The sequence below is a fragment of the Ictidomys tridecemlineatus genome, chromosome 9 (assembly GCF_052094955.1).
Source record: "Ictidomys tridecemlineatus isolate mIctTri1 chromosome 9, mIctTri1.hap1, whole genome shotgun sequence".
NCBI lineage: Eukaryota > Metazoa > Chordata > Mammalia > Rodentia > Sciuridae > Ictidomys > Ictidomys tridecemlineatus.
This window is the reverse complement of record NC_135485.1, coordinates 93,827,727-93,842,958: the sequence shown is the minus strand read 5'-3', so window position 1 is coordinate 93,842,958 and position 15,232 is coordinate 93,827,727.

Here is a 15,232-nt window from a genome sequence, read left to right as displayed (position 1 = left end):
ACATGGCCATCTGTTTAAACTGAAATAAGCTGTCCTTCCTGTACAGGTCAGAAAGGTCAGGTCATCTTGTGCTCTCTCTAAAGAAAAGTCTTGAAAACTAAAAATCCGTTGAATCTGGTTTAAAAACCTGGAAAACTGGCTCTCTCATGTCATGTGTCCATCCATAGAAAAATAACTGTTCCCAGGGAGTGGGGTACTAAAATTGCCCCAACTTGGGCCAAATACCCACTCCATCCTGGTGGTTGGAGAAGGGGTGAGAGGGAGAGAAGGCTGCTCTGAGATTATCAGAGTCCACAGTCAATACAGGAACTCCCCAAATTTCCCTAAATGGAGCAGTGGGAAATAGTTACTAGAAAATGGAAGGCAAAGCCCACTTTGATATAGTAAAAAATGAGTAAAGGTCATGTTTTTCTATTTTTTTTTCCTAGTGATATTGCAAACAAAATTCTTTATGTCATTAATTTACTTATCTCCTTAAATGCTTTGGAGACTTTTTCATTGTCATTTTAAGTCTGTATTTATCTCCAGCCTACTATCTTATCTCCAGGAATCCAGATTTTCTTCCTCCACATGCTGATTCAAACTCCAGTTTGAAAACTCAGTTGGTAAGTGCTCTCGAGTGCCTGGCACTTCATATGTTGTTGGACTTTACAGCAGTTCCCTCTTCCAAAGCTCTGAAGGTAACTAAGTAATCGAGTTCTTCACAGAGTCTAATTGAGAAAGTCAAGTTGGCAGGGAGGACTCTTACCCTTGTGAGCCACCCAGTTCAGAGCATATGAAATGGAATGACTAAGCCAGGGGTGCTCTGGTTATTTTAGGGTGGCTGTTTTGCCAAGTTCCTCTTCCTCCTTTACTTACTTAGAACCATACAAAATTCAAGCTGGAGAAGACCTTACTGACCACATTGTCCAATGTAGTTCAGAGGTAGAGCACTTGCCTCACATGATCACTTGATCAATCTCATTCCCCAGTTTCCATTTCCTTCTCATTTTCTCCCATGATCCAGTATATATTATGTTCATGAACAAATATGACATAATGAATCCTACCGTCATGAATAATTACAATATACCAATTTAAAAATACAAAAAAAAAGTGACTGGAGAAGAAGTTTAGTGATAAAATGCCCCTGGGTCCTTGTTACCAACAAAACAAACAAAAAGAAATCCTTGAGAAAAAATTACCAAATCATATTCAACAACACATTACAATTTGTACATCATGATCGAGTTGGGTTCATTCCAGAGTGGTTCCACAGAATCAAATCAATAAATGTAATTCACCCCATAAATAGAATTAAGGACAAGAATTAATAAGCAGCTCAATAGACTCACACAAAAGGCTTGGACAAAATTTAGCACCCATTCATATAAAAACACTGAAACTTCCCTCAACAGTTATTGAGCTCTGCATTAGAGTTTGTGCTATGAAATCTGAAGTAATTCTGACTAGCTTACCTCTACATCTAACTTGCTGTTTTTCTCTTAGGCTTTAAAAATTCTGTCATTGTTCTGTATGTTGGGCATTTTAACTAAAATGTATCATGGGGAGTTTTTTTTTTCCCTTTGTTTTCTTTTTCTTTTTTGCAATACTGGGAACTGAACCCAGGGCCTTAAGCATGCCCCGTAAGAACTTGAACATTGAGCCACATGCCGAACCCTCACAGGGAGCCAATTATAAAATCTCTTCTATTGGGGTTTTGGAATACTTGCTCTATCTAGATGTCCATCTCTTTCCCACGGTTTGAATTTTTTTTTCGTTATTAGTTCCCTGAGATGTTTATTCAGACCATTTAGCTTCCATCTCAGATCCCTCTTCAATTCCAAGGAATCTTAATTTTGTTCTCTTAATGACCCAAAGTTCTGTATATTCAGATCATTCCTGGTTCCTTATTTTCTTTTCTTTAACACTATCTGAATATTCAAGGCCAGAAAATTAGTCTCTCAACTCTGAGATTCTGCCTTTTATTTGATCTACTCTATTGGAAAGAATTTCAACTAAATTTTTCATTTGATTTATTGTGCCTTTTATTTTAGACCAAAATTTGTTCGGGTCTGGGAATGGAGTTCAGTGGTAGGACACTGAACTAGGAGAGATCTAGCATGTGAAAGATCCTAGGTTTGATCCCTAACACTGCCAACAAAAGAGAAAAAAAATCTTTGGTTCTTTTTCAATATCTCTTTTCTCATTCATATCCTTTCCTGACTTCCTTAATTCATTCTATTGTATTTCTGTGTTCTGTTGGAATTCATAGCTATTTTCTATACTTGTTCTTTTTAAATCTTTATCTGGTAGTTCATCCACTTTGATTTCTTTGGAATAAGTTGTTGATAAATCATGAACATTAGGGGGTATAATGTTGCCTTGTTTTATCATATTTTTTGTATTCTTCTGTTGAGATTTGTATATCTTTTGGGATGAATTTCTCCTCCACTTTTATGTGAGAGCCCTTTTAGGGTGCAGGATTCTCTTGGTAAAGATTTCTGGGATATCAGGTATTTTTGAATTGTTGAATATATTTCGAATTGGGTTTTGGAGAATACTTTATCTGATAAATAATTCTTTGGTAATGTTTAGGGTACATTGGTCAACTATGTATTTTGTTGAAGTTCGAGGACCCCACTTTCTCTGTAGATTACACAAGAGTGGGTTCATTCTAACAGGTCAGACATTTGTGTTGTATATAACAAGGTATATAGGTTACACTCTCTGTGATTGATCTATTAGACTTGAAACTCTACATGGTCTATAAAGATATGGGAGCTATCTAGGTAGAGAACCTTGTAGATGTGGTGTTCACAGTCTTTGTGTTATTTGTTATTGATGTGAGAGATGGTCCTGAGTAGAACCCTAGGACTTCACTTGTGTTTTCTATTTGGGGCCTCGTTATTGGTCTGAGGTTTTGCTTCCATTATTCTTGGTGTTAATATATTGATGAAGATCGAATGAGGCTCATTGTTGTATGCAGCAAGGTATACCACTTTTTCTTAGCTGGGTCTGTAGCTCAGTTCTATCCTGTGAACTTATAGAGCTATACTAGAATCCCAGCAGCTCACAGTAAAGAGGGAAATAAACAACAGCAAACAATAGCAGCAAATGATATGCAGCATTAAAATAAAGGTCAGGTGCCTACTGTAACATCTACAATACTAATAACCGAAACCAGGAAAAGTATGGTCATCAATTAACAACAGCAACAACAAACAACTGTGAACTATATACAACATTAAACACAAAATCACAACTACAACACCTTCATTACCTTATAATCTCAATAACATGAACCAAGGGGGCAGAAATTATATAAACTATAGGTCTAAAAGATGGTAAAAATATAGTTCATTAAATTTAAAAAAAGTGGGTTAGGAAGACAAAAGAACATTTAGAATATTAAAAGATTAAGAGACAGAAAGCAGAAGAGAGGCAGCCAGTGAAGTTCTTAAAGATGGAGGATAAAAAAAATATACAAAAGAAACAAAGAGACAAAGAGAAAGAGAACAAGATAATTTGACCCTTAGAGAAGAAGAAAGGAGATAAAGAGTAACAAGATAAACAAAAAGAACAGAACAAAAATCCACTAACCCTCAAAAAGCAAAACAAAGCATAATAACAAAAGGATAAAGAAAAAAAAAACAAATATGTGTACATATGTATATAAATGAACCAATCAACAAATACAATAAGAAAACCAAACAAAAAAATTCTAAATGAAAGAATTGTCTCTGCTGAGAGGATTGAAACTGTGGACAAGGATGTGTATTCACTGTCTACACCATATTGCCGTCCTTTCCATTTCTTCTTAGGCTATGAGAGGGGGGAGGGGGAGGAGAGGAGAGAGGGAAGAGGGGAGGGGGGAGGGGAAGAGGGAGGGGTAAGGGAAGAGGTGGGAGGGCAGGAGGAGGGGTAGGAGTAGGGAGGGAGAGACAAAGAGAAAGGGTGGGTAGCTACTAAACCCTTCACCCTTTTTGGGTTGCTCACCAAGCTGCTGGGTGGAGTGACCTAGAACCAAATTCACTGAAATGGCTCTCAGCTTCTCTGATGACCATTAGAAAGCAGAATGGAATGTGACATCCCATCTATTTGTGTTTTGTTCAGATATCAGATCAGGACATTCCCTGGGCAAGGTTGACTTCTAAATTGGAAGTTCTGACAGCTGAGGTCTAGCTCTGATCAAAACTTTGGAACTTCATTAGGAAGCAGCTACTTCAGAAATTAGATCAACACACCCTTGGGGCTTGGCAGCGTGTTATCTCTGCTAGACAGCTGGATCTCAGGGACATCTCAAGAATTCTATTTCTGGGTTCAGATAACCAACTGCCTGCTTGGAAGTGGCTGGGCAGCTCTTGGCATTCCACTTCTCACCAATATGGCTTTCTAATGCTCAGTCCTTGAATGTCATCATATCCATCTGTTTGGTTTCTTGATCCTCTTCAACTATTCACAGGATTCAAGACAAGCCACAAAACAAGACAAAAAATTACTTGAGATATATATATATATATATATATATATATATATATATATATATATATATATATATATATCAAGAAAACTGCAGACCAATATCTACAATGAACATAAAAATAAAAATTCTTAGCAAAGGGCTGGGGATGTGGCTCAAGCGGTAGCGCGCTCGCCTGGCATGCGTGCGGCCCGGGTTCGATCCTCAGCACCATACACAAGATGTTGTGTCCGCTGATAACTAAAAATTAAAATATTAAAATTCTTAAAAAAAAATTCTTAGCAAAATACTTACAAATTGAATTCAAAGCACATCAAGAGGCATCAAAAAGATTATATACCATAATCAAGTGGGATTTATCTCAAGGATGTGAGGATAGTTCAACATAGGCAAATTCATAAGTGTAATAAATATCACATCAACACAACAGAATGAAGGACAAAAACCTTATGGCCATTTCAGAAGCTGTAGAAAAGGCATTTGAAGTTCTGCATGGTTTCTTGATAAAAATTCAAAAGGACAATAGCAACAACAAAAAACACCATCCCTATAATCCCAGCTATTCAGGAACCTGAAACAGGAAAATCACTTGAGCCCAAAAGTTAGAAACCAATCTGCACAACATAGTGAGACTTCATCTAAAAAATTTAAAATGATACCCTTAAAAAATTGGTTATAGAAAGAACTTACCTCAACACAATAAAGAATATATATGATAAACCCAGAACCTACATTATACTGAATAGAGAATTGCTGCAATCATTTCCCCTAAAACCAGCAACAAAACAAGGATATACACTGTCACCACTGTTATTTAATATACTATAGGAAGTCTTGCCAGAGTATTAAGGCAAGAGAGATGAATAAAGGACATCTAAATAGGAAATAGGAGATCAAATTATCTGTTTGCAGATGACATGATCTTATTTATATATATAAAAAAACTCCACAAAATTCTCAGAGCTGATATACAAATCCAATAAGTTTGCAGAATATAAAATCAATACACAAAAATCGGCAGCTAAATATACCCATAATAAAATTGCTGAGAAAGAAATCAACAAAGCAGTCCCATTCACAGTAGTTACAAAAAACAAAACAAAACAAAACAAAAACCCTAGTAATAAATTTAACCAAAGGAGTGAGTGGATGATCTCTAAAATGAAAATTGCACAACACTGCTAAAAGGAATTGAACAGGACACACACATATAAACAAAAACAAAAAGAAAGACATCTCATATTCATGGATTGGAAGAATTAGTATTATTAAAATATTCACTCTACCCAAAATGATCTACATATTTAATGTGATTCCTATCAAAATATCTATGACATTTGTTGCAATATTTTGCAAAAAAAGAAAAAAAAAAAAGTCCTGAATGGAATGGAAGCTGACCCTGAAGAGCTGAAACAATCCTGAGTAAAAAGAACTAAACTTTGAAATACCTTATTTCAAAATATACTACAAAACTATCATAACCAAAACAGCATAGTAGTAACATGAATATAGAAATAGACTAATGAAACTGAATTAGAGAACCCCAAAATATATCCTAAGTGTTGACCTCTAACTGATTTTTAATAAAGGTAGCAAAAACATTCCCTGAAGAAAGAACATTTTCTTCAATAAATGATGCTAAGAAAACTGGATAAATCAATATGCAAAAGTGAGAAACTAGACCCCACTCTCTTGCAATATATAAAAGTTAATTCAGAATAGATAAAAACTTAAATGTAATGCTTGAGACTAGGAAACGACTGGATGAAAACTTGGAGATCAACAAAGATATGACTTGATTATGGTGTATAATAGTTTTATGTGCTTTAGATTTAATTTGCTAATATTTCATTGAGAAATTTTGCATCTATTTTCATCTGGGATATTTGTCTATAATTTTCTTTTGTAAACAAAAATGGACTATATTTCTGTTTCTTCCTACCTAATGATGCTAGAATATGGAAATTCTTCCTAAATATTTTTATTTTCAATATGCATAGTTATGTATGTTCATTCAGAATACGTTCTCTCTGTAAAAGGACATAATTGGGCAAGTCTTTGGCTTGGTGTCTCAGCCTAGAGAGGTCTTCAAAGATATAATCTGAGATTTCTCATTAACAGATCATTTTTAAATACTAAAGTTGGTTGATTAAAAAGTCAATGAAGCCCTTTGGATATTAACCAAAGCTCTGACTAAAGTATCATATCTTAAATTATTCATAGAATTGCTGCTCTTTTAAAATCAAGTTTTAAACCTTTTTATTTCCATAGTAAAAATTGTAAATTCCAATAATTAAAATCATTTAAACAACAACATAAAAAAAATTAGTACTCTGATTAAGTAGCAATTTACATCCTGCAGGACACATTGGACCAGCTTGGATTTTACTCTAGATTTCATTATCCTCTTAACCAGATCTTCTTTCTCCAAAATGTAAATTCTTTTCCTTCCCAGCCAGCCACACAGATCAGAGAGGCAGAAGTGGCCTCCATTGTCAGTTGTTCTCAATTCTTTGATGTGAAAGCAGCTTCACAGTCATTTAAACTTGATCAGCTCTCTTTGTATCTTTGCAGAAGAAGCCAGTGAGATGAGTGAGCCAGTGGAGTCTGCACAGTGGCTGTTTTCATGTCTTTACTCTTCTTATTACACTGATAAAAACAATCAGGTCAAGTTGAATGAATCTATAACCATTTTGTTTCAAACAAATAAGTATGATTATTTTTGGTAAAATGGGAGTGACTATAAAATTATTGCATTTAGTAGAAAACTATAGCATACCCATTATACAATGCTAGCATAGTCCATTTTCTTTGCAGTTTGTTATTTCCCTGTAAACTGGATTGAACCTGGGCAAGCACTCTACCATTGAACTACCTCCCCAGCCCTAAAACCTTTCTTTATCCCAAATCCTGCAGGCTGAAACTGGATGACTTCAAACCAGAAAAATCACTGCAACAGATTATGTATGGACAGTCTTCATGCTTGACCCTACATGAACTACTCAGATGATTTTTAGAACATCCAATGACAACCCAGAGATAGTCAAAACCACAAACCAGGAAAATCAATCAGATCACAATTACTATCTTCATTGTACCATCTAAAGATGTTTCAAACTCACATTTAGAAACCTTGATTGGTTACCCTCTTCACTGAAATATTAAGATAATAATCTATTACAAATTTTAACTCATTTTTTTCTTTTGTTTTCATGGAAGGATACCCTGGAAACAAACACAATGACCCGCCAACATAGAAGTTCTTGATACCTATTAATATCTTCACAAAGAGAAGTTTATGCTCTTCTTATATATATAAACCCAAACCAAAAAACATTGTTGCTATGTGAGCCAAAAAGAAATTGTTCCCTTAATGTAAAAGGACTTAAAGAAGAAAAACTATGGGTGTTTCATGAGGTTAGCACTATCTCCTCCACTGATATATTCAATTGTTTAAATCTTTGCTGCAGAAAATCTTTGGGCAGAGGAATTTCTCAATACTGACTGTTATTTTCCTTATAGGTATTGCATTTATCCTCCTGGGAATCATGTTCTCCCCAGGGTTTTAAAGGCTTCCCAGCAGCACTTACCTGTCAAATGATTGCTATCAGTATGGAGAGTGATAACATCTACCAGACTTTTTGTTCAGTAGAAGTAACTGAGAATATCCCTATGCCTTTTGGTCATACTCTGTCTTTGCTGAAAGGATAACCTTAAAGGCAGGTTGGGGGATTATTAAAGCAAAATCAAAACTGAGCTTGGTTCTGAAAAATTCCTGAGCAAACAAAACCATCAAGGCCTTAAAAGTAGTCAGTTGGGCACAGTGGTGCACACTGTAATCCCAGCAGCTCTGGAGGCTGAGACAGGAGGAAGCCAGCCTCAGCACAAGCGAGGTGCTAAGCAATTCAGTGAAACTCTGTCTCTAAATAAAATACAAAATGGGACTTGGGATATGGCTCAGTGGTTGAGTGCCCCTGAATTCAATCCTTGGTACCCACCCCAATTAAAAAAAAAAAAAGTAGCCTCAACCTTGCTTAAACTGCTAATAAAAGGAAAACTTGCCTTGGGTCATTTCTGTAAATGCTTACGCAGCAAGAAACAAAATTCAATCCCAATCATAATCGGTTAACTAAAATGTTATCATGTGATGGAAGGTAAAAAAAATGCAATTTTGTAACTGTAACTGATCAATAATTTTTTTTTCACTTTTCTTTTGCATTTTACTTGTAAGTAGTTGCCTCTGATGCTTCGTCATTGGAGCACTAAACCTCTTCTGGTTAGGTATTTCCCAATTCATGAATTGCTTCTTAATTACTCAAATGATCTCTTTAAAATTTATTGTGCCTCTTTAAAATTTTTATTGTGCCACAATGTGAATTATACCTCAATAAAAACGATTATCAAAGGGAAAAGTTTTATCCACAGAGAAGTGTTGAGGAGAGGGAGGTAACATTTTGAATGGGCCTATCACATGAGAGGCAGGGGTTAAGTATTTTTGTATAAATTATTTCATTTAGCTTAAATCCTATAGCACTCCCCCCGTGTTACAGGGCTTTTTAAAAAATGCTTAATTCACAAATGAACAAAAGGAGGCTTCTTGTGACTTCCACCCTTGACATTTCAGAACACACTGCTTTCATTTGACTCCCTCCTAAAACAACTTATTTTGTTCTCCCTTGGGTTATTTACCGTTCTTTCCCTTCCCTGTTCTAATGCATGATCTCAATACTCACTCCAGCTTCTTTTCTAGGGGGTCACTCACTCCATTCATAGAATTTCAATATTTGTGCAGATTTTAGTGTTTCTAGATGAAGTCTTCTAATACTCTAGTAAAAAGGATTTTGAATTGTTCATTTTCTTAGAGTTCATGAAATAACAACTCTCTGTTGTCCTATATTATGAATAGGTCCAACATTCTCTGATCATACTTCCTTCCAGATTATGAGTGTAATCAGAACTGAAATAATTACAATTAGTTATACTACAGGAGCCATCAGGATTGTAATAGATGGTCTCTCCACTTCCTACGCTCTAAGCTCTTTCCATGTCCTATCTCACATAGCAACTCAACAGATCTATGTGGAATGAAGGTTTTATTCAACTAGGGAGGCTGAGGCAGGAGGATTATGAGTTCAAAGCTAGCCTCAGCAATGGCGAGATGCTAGGCAACTCAGTGAGACCCTGTCTCTAAATAAAATACAAAATAGAGCTGGGGATATGTCTCAGTGGTCAAGTGCCCCTTAGATCAATCCCCAGTACAAAAGAAAAGAAAAAAAAGTGGAGTGTTCTTTTTAGGGGGTAATCAGGGAAGACTACCCTGAGGACATGTTTGAGCTAAGTCACCGGGAATTGGTAAGTTTCGTGTAGATAATGGCAGAGGAGCGCAATTAGCCTGAGGAGTTATTTAGGAGAGGAACTAAAGTGAAAGTCATTGATATTAGATAAATCTGAACTCAGCTTCTGGTCGAGACTCTCCCTAATCAAGTTACTTCTGGAATTCCTTAACTCCTCTGGGTCTCAATGTACAATGAGATGGACATCAATTGCCTTTTAGGGACATGATATAAAGAACCTAGGATACTGTCAGGCACAAAGTTCACATTAAGCTTTCACCCTAAATCCCAGATTAGATTTCTAGACCTATTTTCTGGCTGATGAGACCCTTTGGTGGGTAGTTTTTAGATAGAAAGCATTTAATAGTGGTAGCCATTATTACTGCAATACACAGTAATTATATGGTAAGAATGGATGAAAGGTATTGGTGATGAGGTAGAGAAAAAACAAGACTAAACAATACTGGTTAGGTGAAGGGTCCTTTGAATCATGCTAAAGGATTGTGACTTAATCCTTTAGGTCAATATTAAAAATTAGATGCCTTCTGGCAGCAAGGATTAAATAACAAATGAGTAAAGCAAGCAAGTTATCAGAATTAGGTTGATCTGGAAACATTTTGTATGCATGTTATGACCCAGCTATACCACTCCTTAGTATTTATCCTAAAGAATTAAAATGACCACACTATAAAGCATACCCATGTTTATAAGAGCACAAGTCAAAATAGAATAAATAGGTATTCATCAATGGATGAATGAATAAAGAAAATGAGTTTTATTCAGCCTTAAAGATTAATGCAATTATGTCATTTGCAGGAAAATGGATGGGATTTGAGAACTTTATGTTAAGCCAAACTCAGAAGGTCAGGAGTCATATGTTTTCTCTTATATAAGAAACTATAGAAGAAAAAGCTTTGGAAGATATGTGGGGAATCTCATGAAAAATCAAAGGGAGACCAGTAGAATACAGTAAGGGGAATGAGAAGGGGATGGAAAGGGGGAATACTGTGGAATAACATTGGCTAAGTTACATTGTTATATTGTATGCATATATGAATATGGCACCATGATTCCCATCATTATGTATAATTATCATGCACCAGTAGAAAATCTGGGGGAAAAGGCCAAGAAGTGATTCTCACTTCTTAAATTCATTTTCCCCATTTTTCCCCTGAAATACATTATCATTTCAAGTCTCTTCTTTCTCAATTTTAATAGAAACATAGGTATAAGAATATTACCATTTCCTTTTAACTCTAAGAAAACAACTCCTCAAAAGTAATGATCAGTGTCAATGGACACCCAGACTTGGTTGTGGAGAGAAAATAGAACTTAGTGGGGATTTTCCTGATGAGGAGAAGTAGGTCCCAGGTAAAAAGGACAACTCTGGTTAGCTTTGACCTTGGGAGAATGCAGGCTCAGTGTTGTTAGATTATTAACTTATAAGAAAAATGTAAATTTGATTTGCTTAAAATCTTAAATGTTGGTCAGGAATTAACTTTCTTTTAAAAGAAATCATTGTTGAGACAAAGCAAAGTTTGTTTTCATTTTAAACAAAAACTGTATATATTAAAGATGTACAATGTGATGTTTTGATGTACATAGTGAAATTATTATTACAATCAAGCTAATTAATATATTCATCTTCTTACATTATTACCTTTCCTTTTTCTTTTTTGGAAGAACACCTAACATCCACACTCTTAGGAAACTTCAAATATACAAGATAGTATTATTATATAGGCATCTTGCTGCCCTTTAGAACTCTAGAACATATTCATCCTATATAATAGAAATGTCTTGACCTTTGGCCAACATCTGCCCACTCCTGCTCCCCTATCCCTACCCACCCATCCCTTGTAATCCACTTTCTATTTCTTTGGATTTGACTTTTTTATATTCCACACATAAGTGAGCTCATATGTATTTTTCCTTCTGTGCAGGTCTATTTCTCTTAGCCAAATGTCCTCCAGGTTCTTATGCGACAAGATTTCCTTTCCTATTTTAAGGCTCAATAATATTCAATTCCATATAATACTTGTCCAAAAAAAGGCAAACTATGCTCTCTCTCTCCCTCTCTCTCTCTCTCTCTCCCCCCCTCCCTCTCTCTCTCTCTCTCTCTCTCTCTCTCTCTCTCTCTCTCTCACACACACACACACACACACACACTCATCACAACATCTTTATCTATTAATCTGTCAATGGATAGATAGGTTGTTTATATTTCTTGGCCACTGTGAATAATGCTGTAAAGAATATGGAAGTGTAAAGACCTTTTCAAGATAATGATTTCTCATCCTATGAATGTATACCCAGAAAAGAGATTGCTCTATCACATAGCAGTTCTATTTTTAATTTCTTGAGAACCTCCATATTGTTTTCCATAATGACTCTATAAACTTATTGTTCCATTGATGGATGACAAGGGTTCTCTTTTCTCCACATTCTCAGCAGCTCTTGTGGTCTCCTGTCTCTTTGGTGCTAGCCATTGCAACAGGTGTGAGGCGACATCTTATTATGGTTTTGATTTTCATTTCCCTGATGATTAGTGATTTTAGCACTGGTTCCTGTATCTGTTGTCCATGTGTATATTTCCTTTGGAAAGAGGATTTCTCTAGTAAGGAGAGATATGTTGAAGACTGGTTAAGATCATGGCAACCTGAAGAAGAGAGCATGAATTGCAGAAAAATATCTGAGGTGAAATGTTTAAGAAAAAATCTTTGGAAAGAACAAGAATGAGGAATCAAGGGTGACCCACAGGTTTCTGTTCTGAGTGGTTCTATGAACTAAAAGAAAACAAGAGAAGCATGTTTACTTATTTATTGTTTTTGTGATGCTGGGAATGGAACCCAGGACCTTGCACCTGCTAGGCAAGCGCCCTACCACTAAACCACACTATACAAGTACATTTATAAATAGCCTAAGAAGCTTTTAACTACTGCCAGAGTAGGGTCCAAAAGCAGTCCTTGGAAAAGGCAATTTGGGGGAACAGACACCAAATGTTGCCTCCATGGAGATGGTCAAGGTCCAAACTCAAGATTCTCTGCATTGGGGGAATCTAGAAGGACTTCACAGTAGAGGAGCTGCCTAAACTCAAAGTCGGAGGCCCAGCGTTCACCCAGTACAAGACTATTCCCTCGCCTTGCAGTGCTGGATTCTCTTGCTTTTCAGTCTTGCTTGTCTTTTCTTTCTTGCTCTATTGGGACTCTAGGCTGACCCTGATCTTCCTGAGAAAAGTTGCACTCAGGAACAGTTTCAAGGTATTATGGACAACCTTCCATTAAATCTGGCAAGGGCCTGGGAAGATTTAATCCTATGGGAACTGTGTTAGTTTGTTAAGTGCTGTAACAAAGTACCAGAGACTGGTAACTTAAACCACAGAAATTTATTTTCTCACAATTCTGGAGGCTAGAAGTACAAGATAAACTTGTATCAAGATTGATATCTTCTGAGGCCTCTCTTGTTGACTTGTAGGTGGACATCTTCTCCCACTGTATGTAATTGTCATTCTTGGCCCAAAGAGGTTTGTGTCTTTATGTCCTCTTCATATAAGGACACTACTCAGATTGGGATACAGTTTACCCATGTAATATATATATATATTTTACCCTAAATACCTCTTTGTAGGCCATATTTCCAAATATAGTCACATTCTGAAGCAATGGGGGTTAGGACACAAACATGAATTTTAGGGGCACACTGATCATAACAGAAACTTCTGTTATGATGTTTCATAATAGAAATTTCATAGGGTAACACTTACACAAACAAATCCCCAAGTTATTCTGTTCTTACTTCTGGATTTTCCAGCCCAGAAACATTTTCTAATCAAGCCTATGCTCTCTGATATTTCGACACTCCTTTCAACCTACTCTTACTTTCACAGATGGAAGAACATCAAGATCTACTGCTCAGCCAAGTGTGGTGGCACATGCTTGTAATCCCAGTGGCTTTAGAGGCTTAGACAGGAGGATCGCAAGTTCAGAGCCAGCCACAGCAAAAGCAAGATGCTAAGCAACTCAGTGAGACTCTGTCTCTAAATAAAATACAACACAGGGGTGGGGATGGGGCTCAGTGGTTGAGTGCCCTTGAGTTCAATTCCCCCCCAAAAGATCCATTGCTCACTGCTCCTGGAGCCTTCCCCTCCCCTAATGGCTGCATGGGAAGAGTGGCCCCTCCTCCTGCCTGTTCCTCACTCAGGAGCAATGCTGCCCTTCAGCTAGATGAGCTCAGCCTGTCACAGCAAGGGAGGCACAAAGGTCTAGACTCAAAGACAAGTGACTTCATTTTGTTGCTATTCTGAGGTGTTTTGAAATGATTCTGCCAATCACTACCTATCTCAATGTGGTCGAATGATGAAGCACATGAAGGACTGTAGCTTTCTAAATTTCTCTGGCCTTAAAATCACCCATACTTCTTTCTTTTTAAATTTGAGACAGGTTCTTGCTGAATTGCCCAGGCTGGCCTGGACCTTGTGATCCTCCTGCCTCAGCCTCCCTAGTAGCTGGATTACAGGCGTGCACCACCATGCCAGGTTTCTCCTGTATTTCATCCATGTAATTCATCTCTGTCTAAGGATGCAGGTCCCTTTTTTTGGATGACTGTACTGTGAAATGATCTTGGCAGAAATAAGGGTGTACTTATCAAGTGTGAGGGTCCTCTTGTTGGGGCTAACTGACACACAGAACTGCAAACACAGCTGCAATTTGCTGAATGATTAATTGGTGAGGGCATTATGTTAAACTGCTTACATTTGCTAAGCCTTTTAATTTTCACAACTTTGATGTATTGTCTTTATTTTATAGGTGAGGATATTGATGTTAAAAGAAGAGATCAATTTACCCAAAGACACAACTTCATAAAGTATGAAACACAGTATTCTTTTTTTTCAAATTTTATTTTATTTATTTTAATTTGTTATATATGACAGCAGAATGCAGTTCAATTCATATTAACACATACAGAGCACAATTTTTCTTGTCTCTGGTTGTACACAAAGTAGAGTCATACCATTCATGTTTTTATACATATACTTAGGGTAACGATGTCCCTCTCATTCCACCATCTTTTCTACCCCTATCCCCCCTCCCTTTTCCCTCCCTCCCCTTTGCCCTACATAAAATTCATCTATTCCTCCCATACTCCCCCTACAACCTCATTATGAATCAGCATTCTTATATCAGAGGAAACATTCAGATTTGGTTTTTTGGGATTGGCTTACTTAGCATTACATTCTCCAACTCCATCCATTTACCTGTAAATGCCATGATTTTATTCTCTCTTATTGCTGAGTAATATTCCTAATATTCCATGTGTATATATGCCACATTTTCTTTATCCATTTATCTACTGAAGGGCATCTAGGTTGGTTCCACAGTTTAACTATTTGAATTGTGTGCTATAAACATTGATGTGGCTATGTCCCTGTAGTATGCTG